Consider the following 15,000-nt stretch of genomic DNA (forward strand, 5'->3'; position numbering starts at 1 on the left):
ATTCAGTATATAATATATAAGATGATATATAATATATAAAAATGATATATAATGTATAATATATATAACATATGACATATATAATATATAATATATAGTATATGATATATAATGTATAACATATAATATATAATGTATAATATATAATATATAATATATAATATATAATATATAATTCATAATATATAATATATAATATACAATATACAATATACAATATATAATATATAATATGTAATATACAATATATAATATATATATAATATATAGTATATAACATAATATATATAATAGATAATACATTATGTATAATATATAATATATAATATATAATATATAATACATAATATATAGTATATAATATATAGTATATAATATATAATATATAATATATAATACATAATATATAACATATAGTGTATAATGTATAATATATAATATACAATATGCAATATATAATATATAATATATAATATATAGTATATGATATATAATATTTAATATATAATATATATTTTTAATATATAATATATAATATATATTTTTAATATATAATATATAATATATGATATATAATATATAATACATAACATATATAATATATAATATCTAATACATAATGTATAATATATAATACATAATATAATATGTAATATATAATTTATAGTTTATAATGTATAATGTATAATATATAATGATATATGATATATAATATATAATATATAATATATAATATACAATATACAATATAAAATATACAATATATAATATATATTTTTTAATATATAATATATAATATATATTTTTAATATATAATATATAATATATAATATATAATATAGAATATATGATATATAATATATAATATATAATATATAATATATAATATATAATATAATGTGTAATATATAATTTATAATATATGATATATTATATATAATATATAATATGTAATATATGATATAGATATCATATATCATATATGATATATAATATATAATATATAATATATAATATACAATATATAATATATAATATATAATATATAATGAATAATATATAATATAAAATATATAATATATGATATATGATATATGATATATAATATATAAAACATGATATATAATATATAATATATAATATGTAATATGTAATATATAATATATCATATATATGTAATATGTAATATATGATATATAATATATAATATATAATATATGATATATGATATATGATATATAATATATAATATATAATATATAATATAATATATAATATATGATATATAGTATATAATACATAATACATAATATATAATATATAATGTATGATATATGATATGTAATATATAATATAATATATAATAAATAATACATAATATAATATATAATATAATATATAATATGTAATATATAATATATGATATATAATATATAATATATAATATATAATATATAATATATAATATATAATATATAATATATAATATATAATATATAATATAATATATAATATATAATTTATAATATATAATATATAAGATATAATATATAATATATAATACATAATATATAATATATAATATATAATATATAATATATGATATATAATATATAATATATAATATATGATATATAATATATGATATATAATATATAATATATAATATATAATATATGATATATGATATATAATATATAATATATAATATATAATATATAATATATAATATATAATATATAATATATAATATATAATATATAATATATAATATATAATATATAATATATAATATATAATATATACATACATACATATACCAAGGCTTTTTCCCCCTTCCAAGGGAGGTAGCCAAAAAGGGAAAGGCATAAAAACACTCCCACCCATTTCATCCCCAAATACACTCCACACCCCTCCCACCCTTCCTCTCATCTGAGCACCTCCTGGATGACGGGTCATCCCTGCACCCCGCCCACCGCCCTGGGTCAGAAGCAGTGTCGCAAGACACAGTACATCCACAGCAAGGCCGCTTCATTTAATCGGCGACCCCCCCTCTCCGTCCCCCTTTGCATATAAGGAGAGGACGGGGAGAAATCCCTTCGGGCTGCGTCAAAATTTACTCACACATACTACCCCACCCCCCACCCCCCCGCCCATTTCTCCTCATGCAGTCACAACATCATCCATATACAACCATTCTCCACTCACCTCTGTCTTCCGTCCTCTCCCTTCCTTCCTCAACAGACATTCCCCTCTTCCCCAAAGTCCCCTTCACCCCATCCATCCACCTCATCCTAGGACGTCCCCTCATGTTCACTCCCTCCACATCTGCCTTCCATACCTCTTTTACTAGTCTTTCTTCACTCATTCTTTCCATGTGTCCAAACCATCCTAATATTCTTTCATCAACCCTCTCTCCCAAATCCTTTTTCACCCCTGTTCTCCTCCTCACCTCCTCATTTCTCACTCTATCTAGCCTAGTAACCCCCGCCATACTTCTCAGACACCTCATCTCAAACACATTCAAACTCCTTCTCTCTTCTTCTCTTATGTTCCACGTTTCTGCCCCATACAGTGCTGTTGGCACAATCACTCCTTCATACATATATAATATATAATATATAATATATAATATATAATATATAATGTATAATATATAATATATAATATATAATATATAATATATGATATATGATATATGATATATGATATATAATATATAATATATAATACATAATATATAATATATAATATATAATATATATTATATAATATATAATATATAATATATAATATATAATATATAATGTATAATATATAATATATAATATAAGATATATAATATATAATATATAATATATAATATATAATATATAATATATAATATACAATATATAATATATAATATATAACATAATATATAATATATAATATATAATATATACTATATAATATATAATATATCATATATAATGTATAATATATAATACATAATATCTAAGATATGTTATCTAATATATAATGTATGATAACATATAATATATAATAATATATAGTATATAATATATGCAATATGCAATATATATTATATAAAATATAATATATAATGTATAATGTATAATTTATAATACATAATATATAATATATCATATATAATATATAATATATAATGTATAATATATAATATATAATATATAATATATAACATTTAATATATAATGTATAATATATAACATATAATATATAATATATAATATATATGATACATAATATATAATATATAGTATATAATATATGATATATAATATATAATATATGATATATGATATATAATATATAATATATAATATATATTATATAATATATAATATATGATATATAATATATGATATATGATATATAATATATAATATATGATATATAATATGTATATATAACATATGATATATAATATATAATATATAATATATAATATATAATATATAATACATAATATATTATATATTATATATGATATATGATATATAGTATACAATATATAATATATAATATATAATATAATATATAATATATAATATATAATATATAATATATAATATATAATATATAATAAGTAATATATAATATATAATATATAATATATAATATATATATAATATATAATATATAATATATGATATATAATATATAATATATAATATATAATATGTAATATATGATATATAATATATGATATATAATATATAATATATAATATATAATATATATATAATATATAATACATAATATATAATATATAGTATATAGTATATAATATATAACATATAATATATAATATATAATATATAATATATGATATATGATATATAATATATAATATATAATATATAATATATAATATATAATATATAATATATAATATATAATATATAATATATAATATATAATATACAATATATATATCCTCTTCTCGCTATCAGCTACCGCCGTTAGCTAGCCTAGTTCGAAAAAGGAACAGAGTGCGTAAGTCTCCTCTGCCAGTACACAGCCTCTCAATCGTCAAGATTCCAGGTGTATCTCCCCGCGGCTACACACGGTAACTGGGTCCCTTGTGGCCTGGGCTAAACACCAGGTTGATCTCGGAGCTCCAAGGGGCCCCAGATGTACGGCGTGCGGACCCGTTGATATGTGGGTACATCCTGGTCCCTACCCACCGCTGGCCCACTGCCTTGTGGGCTGACCACGGATGGCTAAAGACTACGGGGTATAAGCCCCAAATAAAAAATTAAGTTGTGGCGTCCAGGACTCGATAGACTAAATACCTAGCAGACTCCTGCAGCCCCCCTCAGTGGACGGTTGTGTGGAGTGTCTCTTAATCCTGAATACATTAAACTGAAGTGCTCTGTAGGGATTATAAGAATGATATTAATCTGAGGTTTGCCAAGAACAATTAAGAGAACAAGAAGATCAGTGTCTTCCCCCACAAGAACTGGTTCCTGTCCTAAATATCCTATATCAATCACTGCTGTTGCTACTGATCTGTTAGAATATGCCTCTGCCTGATCAACCTTACAGCCAGCAGCTTCAAGATGTATAGAGAGGAATTGGATTAATCCCACTTAGTTTTCGAATTCTGCATGAATTCTTGCTGAAATAATATGACTTATATGACTCTCTACGGCTATATTTCTAAATGACTGTGTTCCTCCTCGACGAAAGAGTTCTTCATACTTTTGTTTAACAGACGATGTATACTGAGAAAGTATCTGACTGAATGTAGCAAACGTTACCACACAACAAGATGAAAATGTATCCACCACAGCAGTTGGAGGAAAACTTTCAGGGGGTGTCAATGTTTCAGTCACTGGGGCAAGAGAAATTTTTGTTCCTTTACGTAAAGAAAAATCATTAAAGAGGGAAGGTGATCGAGGTGCAAACCCGTATGCCAGATATAATGTAAGGTCAAACTCACTTCTAGTAACACATGCAATTCGATGGAATAATTGGTTTGGGTTGATAGTGATATGTATATCTTTTATCTAACGTTGTAACAATGATCTAACGTTGTTTCTTCGCTGCAAGAGAATATATCTGAATAATTTTCCTTACATTGTCTTCATATATGTTCTTCCAACTGTATAAGTATTATCATAGTTCATTTTTCGTTAGCCTTAATACAATTTGGTAAGAACGTCAGAAGAGGTGTAGGTCGGTTAAATGGGTTGTGTATAGCTAGTTAACCCTTGCATGTACTCATAATAAGGCCACGAGTCTGATGAGATTCACAAAAGTCTGTGTGGCAGTAGTAACCCCACAAACAGACTCAACATTATTGATTATACTAGTAGTCGAAGGCACTGACCTAACCCACTTTGCGATAACTAAATCTTCTATTCTACGGCCTCGAGCGAGACCTCCAGATGTTTTGATGGAAGCTCAATTATTATATCGAACTAGATCCCTGACTAGAACTTGTCAGATCTTTTAATTGTGAAATATCATTGTGCTGTAACCTTATCAAACTCCTCTGGCTTCATTGTTGTTTCCAGGTTATGCGTTTGCTCTAGAAACACCTGAACAGACTTTACATAAATCAGGTATCCTCCTGCATGCAAGTAAGGTAACATGAATTTTTAACTGTAGAGATGGAGATCCAAATCTCCATATCACTCTGCTCGTATAAAGAGTTTCACAAAACTAATGCATCTAAAATACTGCACACAGAGCATTTTGGTTCTCCAATGTGATTTAGATCATTAAAGATTCGTCTCAAGTTGATTTGTGACGCCCTCTACAACACTTGAGTTTACTGGTACCTCCAGAGTTTCAGTGTTTTCAACCAAAGTCATGTAGCAGGTTTGTAAATCTTTCTTAATAGTCCCGTCTACCGAAGATAATATTAACAACTGTACTGCTATTGCTGGTTGGATAAGGAAATGAGCTCGAAGATTCCTTGAATAAGCATGTCCAGTCATTATACGAACAACACTTTTCTTTACATAAACTGGCTACCATAGTTCTTCAAAGCCACTTCCAGTCATTATGGCCCCTATAGCTCCTAAAAATGACATCAACAGATGAAACCCTCCAAGACGAATGGTGACACGTGAAAGACGGCTACTGGGACAATCAGTAAGAACCATTTCATAACTTTAGAGTAAAGTGGTTGATCAAAGGCTATTATGATCATAGACTACCCATTCCTTTCACCTTCTTTTGCAGCATTCAAGAAGCAAGTGTATATTGTAGAGGAGTTGGTAGGAGTTAGATTGACAAATGGTACAGGTAGGATAGCTGGTCTCTTGTGAGATGAGCTTTTATAATACATCTTGCCCATAAACCAACTCCAATTCAAGCATGGAAGAACTTGGAGCCATGCACTACATATCCACAAAGTGTTAAGTTGATGGGCTATTTTAACATTTTTAGGCACTTGTACAAGCATTCCTGTGTCTTCAGCAGTCAAGTATGAAAACCCCAATGTAATAGGTGGATGGTATACAATTAATTTAGTAAATTTCTGAGATGATAGAGCGTCAGTGTAAATTTTTCAGTCTTAGAAATAGGTATGTCAAGGTGAAATAGATTCCCCCTATTGAGTGGAACGTATTATAACTATCTAAAGTTGCAACATTATATTCACTATTATCAAAGACAAATTGGATATATGATTATTGATTTACTGCAGTTGATGGACTTATTGTAGCTGATGATTCGTACAACATTACCTCCCTATGTGGGACATAGAATCCTAGATAAGAAACTATGTCAATTAATGCATAATTATTCGCGGGTGTACAAGGTTATTTATCAAGATCAAGCTATTTTTATTTTCAATGGTTTCTATGTGCTTTTCAACTAGCAGTCTAACTTGGATACATATTCTATTATTTTTTTCGCATAACGAGGTTTCGTTTTATTTCATATTCTTATCGTCCTCATTTTTTGTTGTAAGTACTATACTTTTCATTGATAATAGTGGTTATGAAAAGTACAATAACTTTCAACTAACTATAATGTCATACACATTTGATCTATGAATGCCTTTACAAGCAAGATGTAGAGTAATGTACTGTATACTGCAGTAAGGAAATATATGAATGCTTATGACATGCAGAAGTAAATTTATTCAAATATACATAAATCAATACTTGTTTGACCTAAAGAGTTCATTTTTATATTATTCAAAAGACGATAATACTTTACAGAAGACTTATTTCTGTCAAATTGTCGATATTTTAATTAATATTCCCATAACAGGAATGGGAATATTCATCTCAATGTCAGTAAGTCAGTATGACTTTTTTCAAACAAACGCACGTAATTTCACACTAATGCATCTAATACTGGAGTAATTTACAAAAATAGCTTGCACAAGTACCATGCAATACGAAATGAGGCATATTTCAATTACCAAGTTTAAATTTCATCCTTCAGAAGCAATAGATAAAAAATCATAAAAATCTAAGATGGCCGCCATTTTGTGACCATAACTGAAAAACCCGTCATGGGATTTTATGGGACTTTTTAAATAAAGATACCACTATTCATCTCCACACAGCTCTAAAATTTCAGTGAGTCAATCTAGATTCTGATGTGAAACCTAATTGTACTTTACTGATATATATATATATATATATATATATATATATATATATATATATATATATATATATATATATATATATATATATATATATATATATATATATATATGAGGAACGTGGAAAAAGAAGTCACGAGTCTAATTTTGACTTGTGAATTTACTCCTGACCGGTTTCGTTCTGGCGGTATACATTGAGTATCTTGTGTTTGCAGGGCCAGGGAACACAAAGCAGCTCTAAGATACCACCCCCTTTCAAACACGTTGTTTGTTCACTTGGAGGAAGAAGGGCATCTACTTAACTGGCAATAGGCAGAGGTAGTGAAGAAAGGTCTGACGAAAGGACAGGGAAAGGTGATTGAAGCCTTATACATAACTATCAATAGCAACATTATTCAAAATGTAGGGGGTAGAAAATGAGCGAAATTTACATCGAAATAGGCAGCCATAAGAAACTACCATAGAACAGCGCCTACATAACGCGAGGGATTTCATCCAGTACCCAGATGTCCACACTTCCTGATTTGGGGGCTTGAGGCCAAATGGTTTCTAGATAGTTTATATCATTATGCTTTATTCTGTTATTTATATTACATTCCATTATGTTACATTTCATTAATAGTTTTTTTTTTTTGTATGCTATGATAAATTGTATTATGCGGTACAGTTTTGGTCTCTATCCTCTAGAATGGACATCAATTTACAAGAATCAGTGCGAAGGAAAATGACCGAAATGATACATGGGCTCAGAAATTTACCTTACGAAGAGAGGCTTAGGTGTCTTAACTTACGCTCTCTGGAAAGACGCAGAATGCGGGGTGATCTAATAGAGGTGTTCAATCGGATTAAATATTTTAATAAGGATGACGCAAACAAAGTCATAGTATTAAGGCAACAGGGCAGGACTCGTGGTAATGGATTTAGATTGGAAAAAATAGATTTAAGAAGGAAATAGGCAAACATTGCTTGACAAATAGGGTGTTCAACGAATGCAATAGACTCAGTAAACATGTAGTGAGCGCTGAAACTATCGGTTGTTTTAAGAAAGGGTTAGATAATTTATGGATGGGGATGACAGAGGGTAATAGACATGGAACTACCAAGTGTAGGCCTTATGGTCCCTTACATTCTCTTTCATTCTTATGTTCTTTTGATCATATTATATTGTGTTGTATAACATGATACGATTTAATGTTTAATGTTAATGTTACATCACATTGCATCGAATTATCATATTGTTTTTATTTCATTTTATTTCATTTTGTTTTGCTGTTATTATTTTATTATTATGTAAATTATAGGTTATTTTATGTTTTTGGGGGTTTTATACTTTTTTACACCACTCATTCATCTAAACAGATACACAGTTACATTTTCAGAGAACACTTCACACACACCGGAACTGTTTCTGGTACTTAATAACTGATTAATTTCAAATTTGTAAGTTATTGTATGCTTCGGTGAGAACAGCAGTGAACCCCACCTTCTAGGAAGGAACCCGAGTTTATCCCCAATGTATACAGCCAGCTTTAATCCGGAGTCACATTCCAAGTTCTGGAGGACCATCAAACGACAGCTGGAGGAGCGCTCTGTGCCTCCACCCAAGGTCATCAACCATTTCAACCACTCTACACATACTCCCCAACACCAGGCTGACATTCTGGCGTCAACATGGAGTGAAGTCTTTAATCCCCATCCTGTGCAAAGACCACATTGCTTTAGCACCTTAAACAGTGTTAAATCTTTCATGATTAGTTGTAGTGACCTCACTCTGACGAAACTGTTGATCTCTCTCAGTTAGATGAAAATTACCCTTTTATCTCCACCATCGTTTTGAAGGAGGTAATGGGGGTCATCTCGGTATTAAAATTCAAACCACCTGGCCCTTTAGATACTGATGCATACCTACTCAAACCCATGCTTGGCAACATAATCTCATACATGACGACATTATGCAATAGCTCACTAGCCTCTGGGTACTTCCCACAGGTTTTCAAGTCCTCCCATACCATCCTCATTCCCAAACCCCAGAAACATGTCTCCTCCTCCCTCTCCTTCAGGCCTATCTCCTGTCTATAGTACTTTGGTAAGGTGTTTGAACACGTCCTATGCCGCCGCTTGACTGGGTACCTGGAGGCAAAGAATGTGCTGAGAGACTGCCAGTTTGGTTTTCGACCGGAGCGCGGTGCAGATGACGTCATTTTCATGATCATTCAGTGGTTTGGAAGGATGTGGAGAAGGCATTTGATACTGCTTGGTATGAAGGCCTTAAATATAAATTGTACCACAACTTCAACTTTGTCCTGACGCTCACACAGTTGTTCCACAACTACCTGGACGACAGGAAAATAAGAATAAAGTGACGGAGCTCTTTGTTCCAACCTTTTGTGCCGAAGGCTAAAGTATCGCAAGGGCCAGTTCTTGCCTCCACTCTGTACAATCTATTTACGAATGACCTGCCAGAGTCAAATTATCCACATAACCAGGCCATTATTCTTTCGGATGTGGGCGACACTAATCACATAAGCAGACACAAAACGCTGTAGGGAGCGTTACAAGTAATGCAAAATATACTAGACGCGGCACACACGTAGGAGCAACAGTAGCGCATTAAGACCAGCGCGTCGAAATGCAAAGCTGTATACTTCCGCTCCAATAACACCAACTGAACAATTATGAACACTCCTAAAATAAACAACACAAATATCTCAGTAAAAGATCACGCCTGTGTGCTGGGTAGCACACTGGATAGTGGCCTTACTTGACCCCACACTTCCGATGACAGGGAGCGAGAGCTAAGGCATTCTTGGGAAGGCGGTAAAGCGCTTCAAAACCGCAACATTGTCCACTAAATGTCGATTGTAACTAGTCTTAGTCAGACAGATTCTATGCCAGTCCCCGGGATTGAGCCAGCTGACATGCCCCACAAACAACTACGACCACCCGAAAGTTCAGAATGCCGCAGAGCTGTTTATCACGGGTTTGTGATGGAGCAACATCAGAACCACTGAGTCCCTACACCGAGCTGTCAACATCCACCCACTCAACCAACATAAATAAAAATTTCACATAAGACACCTAGAAAGACTGCACACCAAACACAAACACCTGATGCGACACCAGAACTCACCGTACAAAGTAGTTGTCAATTGCGCCTCTCCCTAGGCCGATGTACATGAGAAATCGTGTATAACCGCTCGAATATACATATAATTTTACCCGTTCGAGTCCTGGGGTAACTGTCGAAATTATTTGAGTTGACATTCGCCGTCAATGGCATATATATATATATATATATATATATATATATATATATATATATATATATATATATATATATATATATATATATATATTTATATATATATGCATATATGTGTGCGTATATATATATATATATACATATATATATATATATATTATATATGTATATATATATACATATATACATATATATATATATATATATATGTATATACACTAAAAACCCACTGTTGATTGGATTTAAGAAAAGAAAGGAAATAACGATTTCCGTATATTTCAGGATCACAGCAAGTGATCGAAATATACGGAAATCGTTATTTCCTTTCTTTTCTTAAATCCAATCAACAGTGGGTTTTTAGTGCATTTATTAATGTGTTACGACATTACTGGACAGTGATATTTATATATATATATATATATATATATATATATATATATATATATATATATATATATATATATATATATATATGGGCTGGATATTTTCTCTTATACATAGGTCATTGAAAGTGATAGCTAATTGTGCATTTATTGTTTTCTTAAATGTATTTTCCATATGTCTTACTATGGACTTATGTTCCTTTGAAAGGAGATTTATGACTTCACTGTAGGTAAGGTCATAAACCTTTTTACAGAGGAAAATACGTCCATATTAAGACAAATGGAAAATACATTTAAGAAAATAATAAAAACACACTGAACCATCACTTTCAATGAAGTATATATATATATATATATATATATATATATATATGTATATATATATATATATATATATATATGTATATATATATATATATTGATAAGTATTTTAGACAAATTATTTGGATGATGGAGAACATAAACACAGGGGAAGGGTTCCGAGCCTTCCCCTGTGTTTATGTTCTCCATCATCCAAATATATATATATATATATATATATATATATATATATATGTATATATATATATATGTATATATGTATATATATATATATTCATAAAATTTAACCTGATTTTTAATTGTGTTAATGCATTTTAGTATGATAATGAAAAGTCCTGAATCTGTACGAACCCTCCACACTTTTCGTAGAAAGTCTATATCAAAAGCTTTGTGGCACACATTTGGTACTTGTTTGCTGATATCTGACATGAAACGGTTGGACCGCGCTGCTTCCGGCAGTAGATGCATAGTAGCAGTGCTCCAGTACAGTTTTGCATCTTCAAGTTAGGTGTTAATTTTATGTTCCAGTAATACTTGTACGTAAGACCATTGGAAGGTATATTTTTCCTCATTCGATCTTAATCAGTTGTTCCCAACTTATGGATAATCTGAGTGGGTAATAGAGGTCTGAGAATAAAGGCTTTTATATTGTTGCAAATGTGTATGTGTATGTCTGTGTGCGAAATGGGTATGGTGCAGTATGGGTGTGAGAGAGAAAACGGAGAAGCGAGTGGACACGTCTCATACAGGTTAGGTGGCAAGCACTGGGTGCATCAGTGAGTCAGAAGATAGTAGGAAGAAGAGTGTCGTCGGTGTGGAGTGTGGTTCCCTGCTAACTTTCCGTCACCTATGTGAGTTGCTGGGCCTTTCCTGTACTTTTTCTGTGCCCCTGCACATATATATATGCATATAGATAGTGTTCTATATAGACAGTTCCATATATTGGTGTTTTTTCTACTAACCTCTTTGTTTTTTCCACAGGTTTGTGTGATTCTGCAATGTCGAAGACACGCAAATGGAATGACAAGTATGTTACGTATAGCTTCACTGCACTCTCGGACGATCGTAAAGGACCAGACCGAGCACAATGACCTGCCATTCCATTATTTGCAACTACAATTTGAAACCTGCTAGGCTCCAAGAACACCAGGTGAAGCATCCAGCTGCTGAACACGAACAAACTCTCGAGGCTCTGCAGGCTAAGAGGGCTAAATATGACCAGAAAAGTACACTACCCCGACTTGTTTTCAAGCCAATGCAGAAACCACTTCTACGAGCTTTCTATGAGGTGGCATACCAGTATATCAGAATGAAGACTTCGCATTCGGCCCCAGAAAACCTGATTAAGCCATGCGCCATTTGGATGGTAGAACTGGTCCTGGAAACAGAGGCAGTCAAGAGATTGAATGACTCTGTCTAATGTTGTCATCGCAGGGAGAGTTGCAGAGATGAGCTGAGACATCTTGGACCAGACAGTAAAGGAGAATACTCGTAAGGGCAGTCTCGTCCGCATTACTCTGCAGTTTGATGAACCCACTGAGGTTCCAACATGACTCATCTGATTGTGTATACCTGGTATGGTAAAATCAAAGATGAATTCCTCTTCTATGAGGCTTTGCAAACGACGACGAAAGCAGCAGATACATTCCGACTCATGGACGAGTTCTTTGAGAAGCATCAGATAAAGTGGGAGAAGGTAGGCCCGGTCTCCATAGATGGTGTTCCCGCCATGATAGAGTATAGATCTGGCTTGGCTGCTCTGTTAAAGGAGAGGATACCAGATATCATTGTGAAACATTATGTTCTCCATCGTCATGCTTTGGCGACAAAAACATTGCCGTCTCACCTCAAAGAAGTTCTGTCTGTCTTCAAATTATGAATTTTATCCGGAATCGTTCTTTAAACCACAGAGTGTTCAAGCTATTTTGTGAGGAGAAGGGAAGTGAACATCAAGTTCTTCTCTTTCACACAGAAGTGCGGTGGCTTTCCCGTTGGAAAATCCTGACTTGTATTGCAGAGCTGAATGATGAGATTGGAATATTTCTCTGAGAGTATCAGAGTAACTTTGCTGAAAAATTCAAGAACGAAACGTTCACCCTTTCTCTCTCCTATCTGGCAGATATTTTAAGCCATTTAAATGAACTTAACTCGTCCATGCAAGGTATGTTTGCTTGTAACATTCTTTGTACAGAGAAGGTAGAAACCTTCAAGAGGAAGCCTTCACACTGGAAGCGTCGAATCCAGGGAGGGAGTGTGGGAAAGTTTCCTAGCCATGAGGAGAAATTGGGGAATAAGGTAATCAGCCCCATGCTTGTCGAAAATGTTGTTGCTCACCTCCCACACCGTGAGACCACCATCGCAAAGTACTTTCCCAAGGATCAAACATTTCCAGAATGGATTCAGCGACCCTTCATGGCAGACAAGAGTGATGTTGACAACCTGAGGGAGGAGCTTGTTGATCTGTAGGTGAACCAGGGATGTCAGACAAAATTCCGTACATTACCATTGTACTTTAGCGGTATCACTTTATTTTCATCTTTCTGGAGGTATGGTGACAAACAAACTTTTTGTATGTATATCTGTGTGTGTGTGTGTGTGTGTGTGTGTGTGTGTGTGTGTGTGTGTGTGTGTGTGTGTGTGTGTGTGTGTGTGTGTGTGTGTGTGTGTGTGTGTGTGTGTGTGTGTGTGTGTGTGTGTGTGTGTCTGTCTGTCTGTCTGTTTTACACAAAATCATTTGTCGTCATTCTTTTTTATGATAATTATGTTATCATCTTCCACTTGGGGGACGTTTTTAGTTGACCACCAGTTGGTAAAGTCGTTGATGGGGTGGGGTGGGGTGGGGTGGGGGGGATTTTTGGAAGGCAAGCCATCTGGACCTGCACTTTTGTTATTCTTGAGACTGCTTATGGCTTGGAGTGTTTCTGACCATCAACGAAGTTTCACGGAAGGTGGACCACCTGGCCGACACCCACGTCGCCGCAATAAGAAATCAGGGTGTCTGCGCTGCTGCTGATGTTGTCAAGAAGGGCGAGATTACAACCACAGTAGCAGTTCCAGCCAGCAGACGGCAATAACAACAACGCCAGACCACAGCACGTCCACACATCCTGTGCTACTACCACTGGAGCTTCGACGCCTCCGCTAGGAACTGCTGATCAGGATGCACCTCGGGAAAAAAAACCCTAAATGGGCAACCGTCACGGTGGCCTTCACAGGTGTGACGGGCCTCAACATCAAAAGATTACAAAGATTACAAAGGCGGAGCATGCCGACAGGAGACCTTTTGGTTCATAACTAGGTCGGATGCGAAAAAAATTATAATAATGATAAATAAAAATAATTGAATAAATAGATCAATGAATAAATGAATGAATAAATAAATAAATAAATAACGGAATAAATAGACAAATAAATAGATAAATAAATAAATA

General features: G+C 32.1%; 1 protein-coding gene across 6 annotated transcripts in view; it reads right to left on the reverse strand.

The window, feature by feature from the left end:
• Syn (synapsin) overlaps positions 1–15,000 on the reverse strand; it is a 747,383-nt gene that overhangs the window by 199,017 nt on the left and 533,366 nt on the right. The gene's annotated exons all lie outside the window — the stretch shown is intronic.

This window comes from Oratosquilla oratoria, chromosome 40 (genome assembly GCF_046742065.1).
Source record: "Oratosquilla oratoria isolate Oo_2021 chromosome 40, ASM4674206v1, whole genome shotgun sequence".
Classification (NCBI taxonomy): domain Eukaryota; kingdom Metazoa; phylum Arthropoda; class Malacostraca; order Stomatopoda; family Squillidae; genus Oratosquilla; species Oratosquilla oratoria.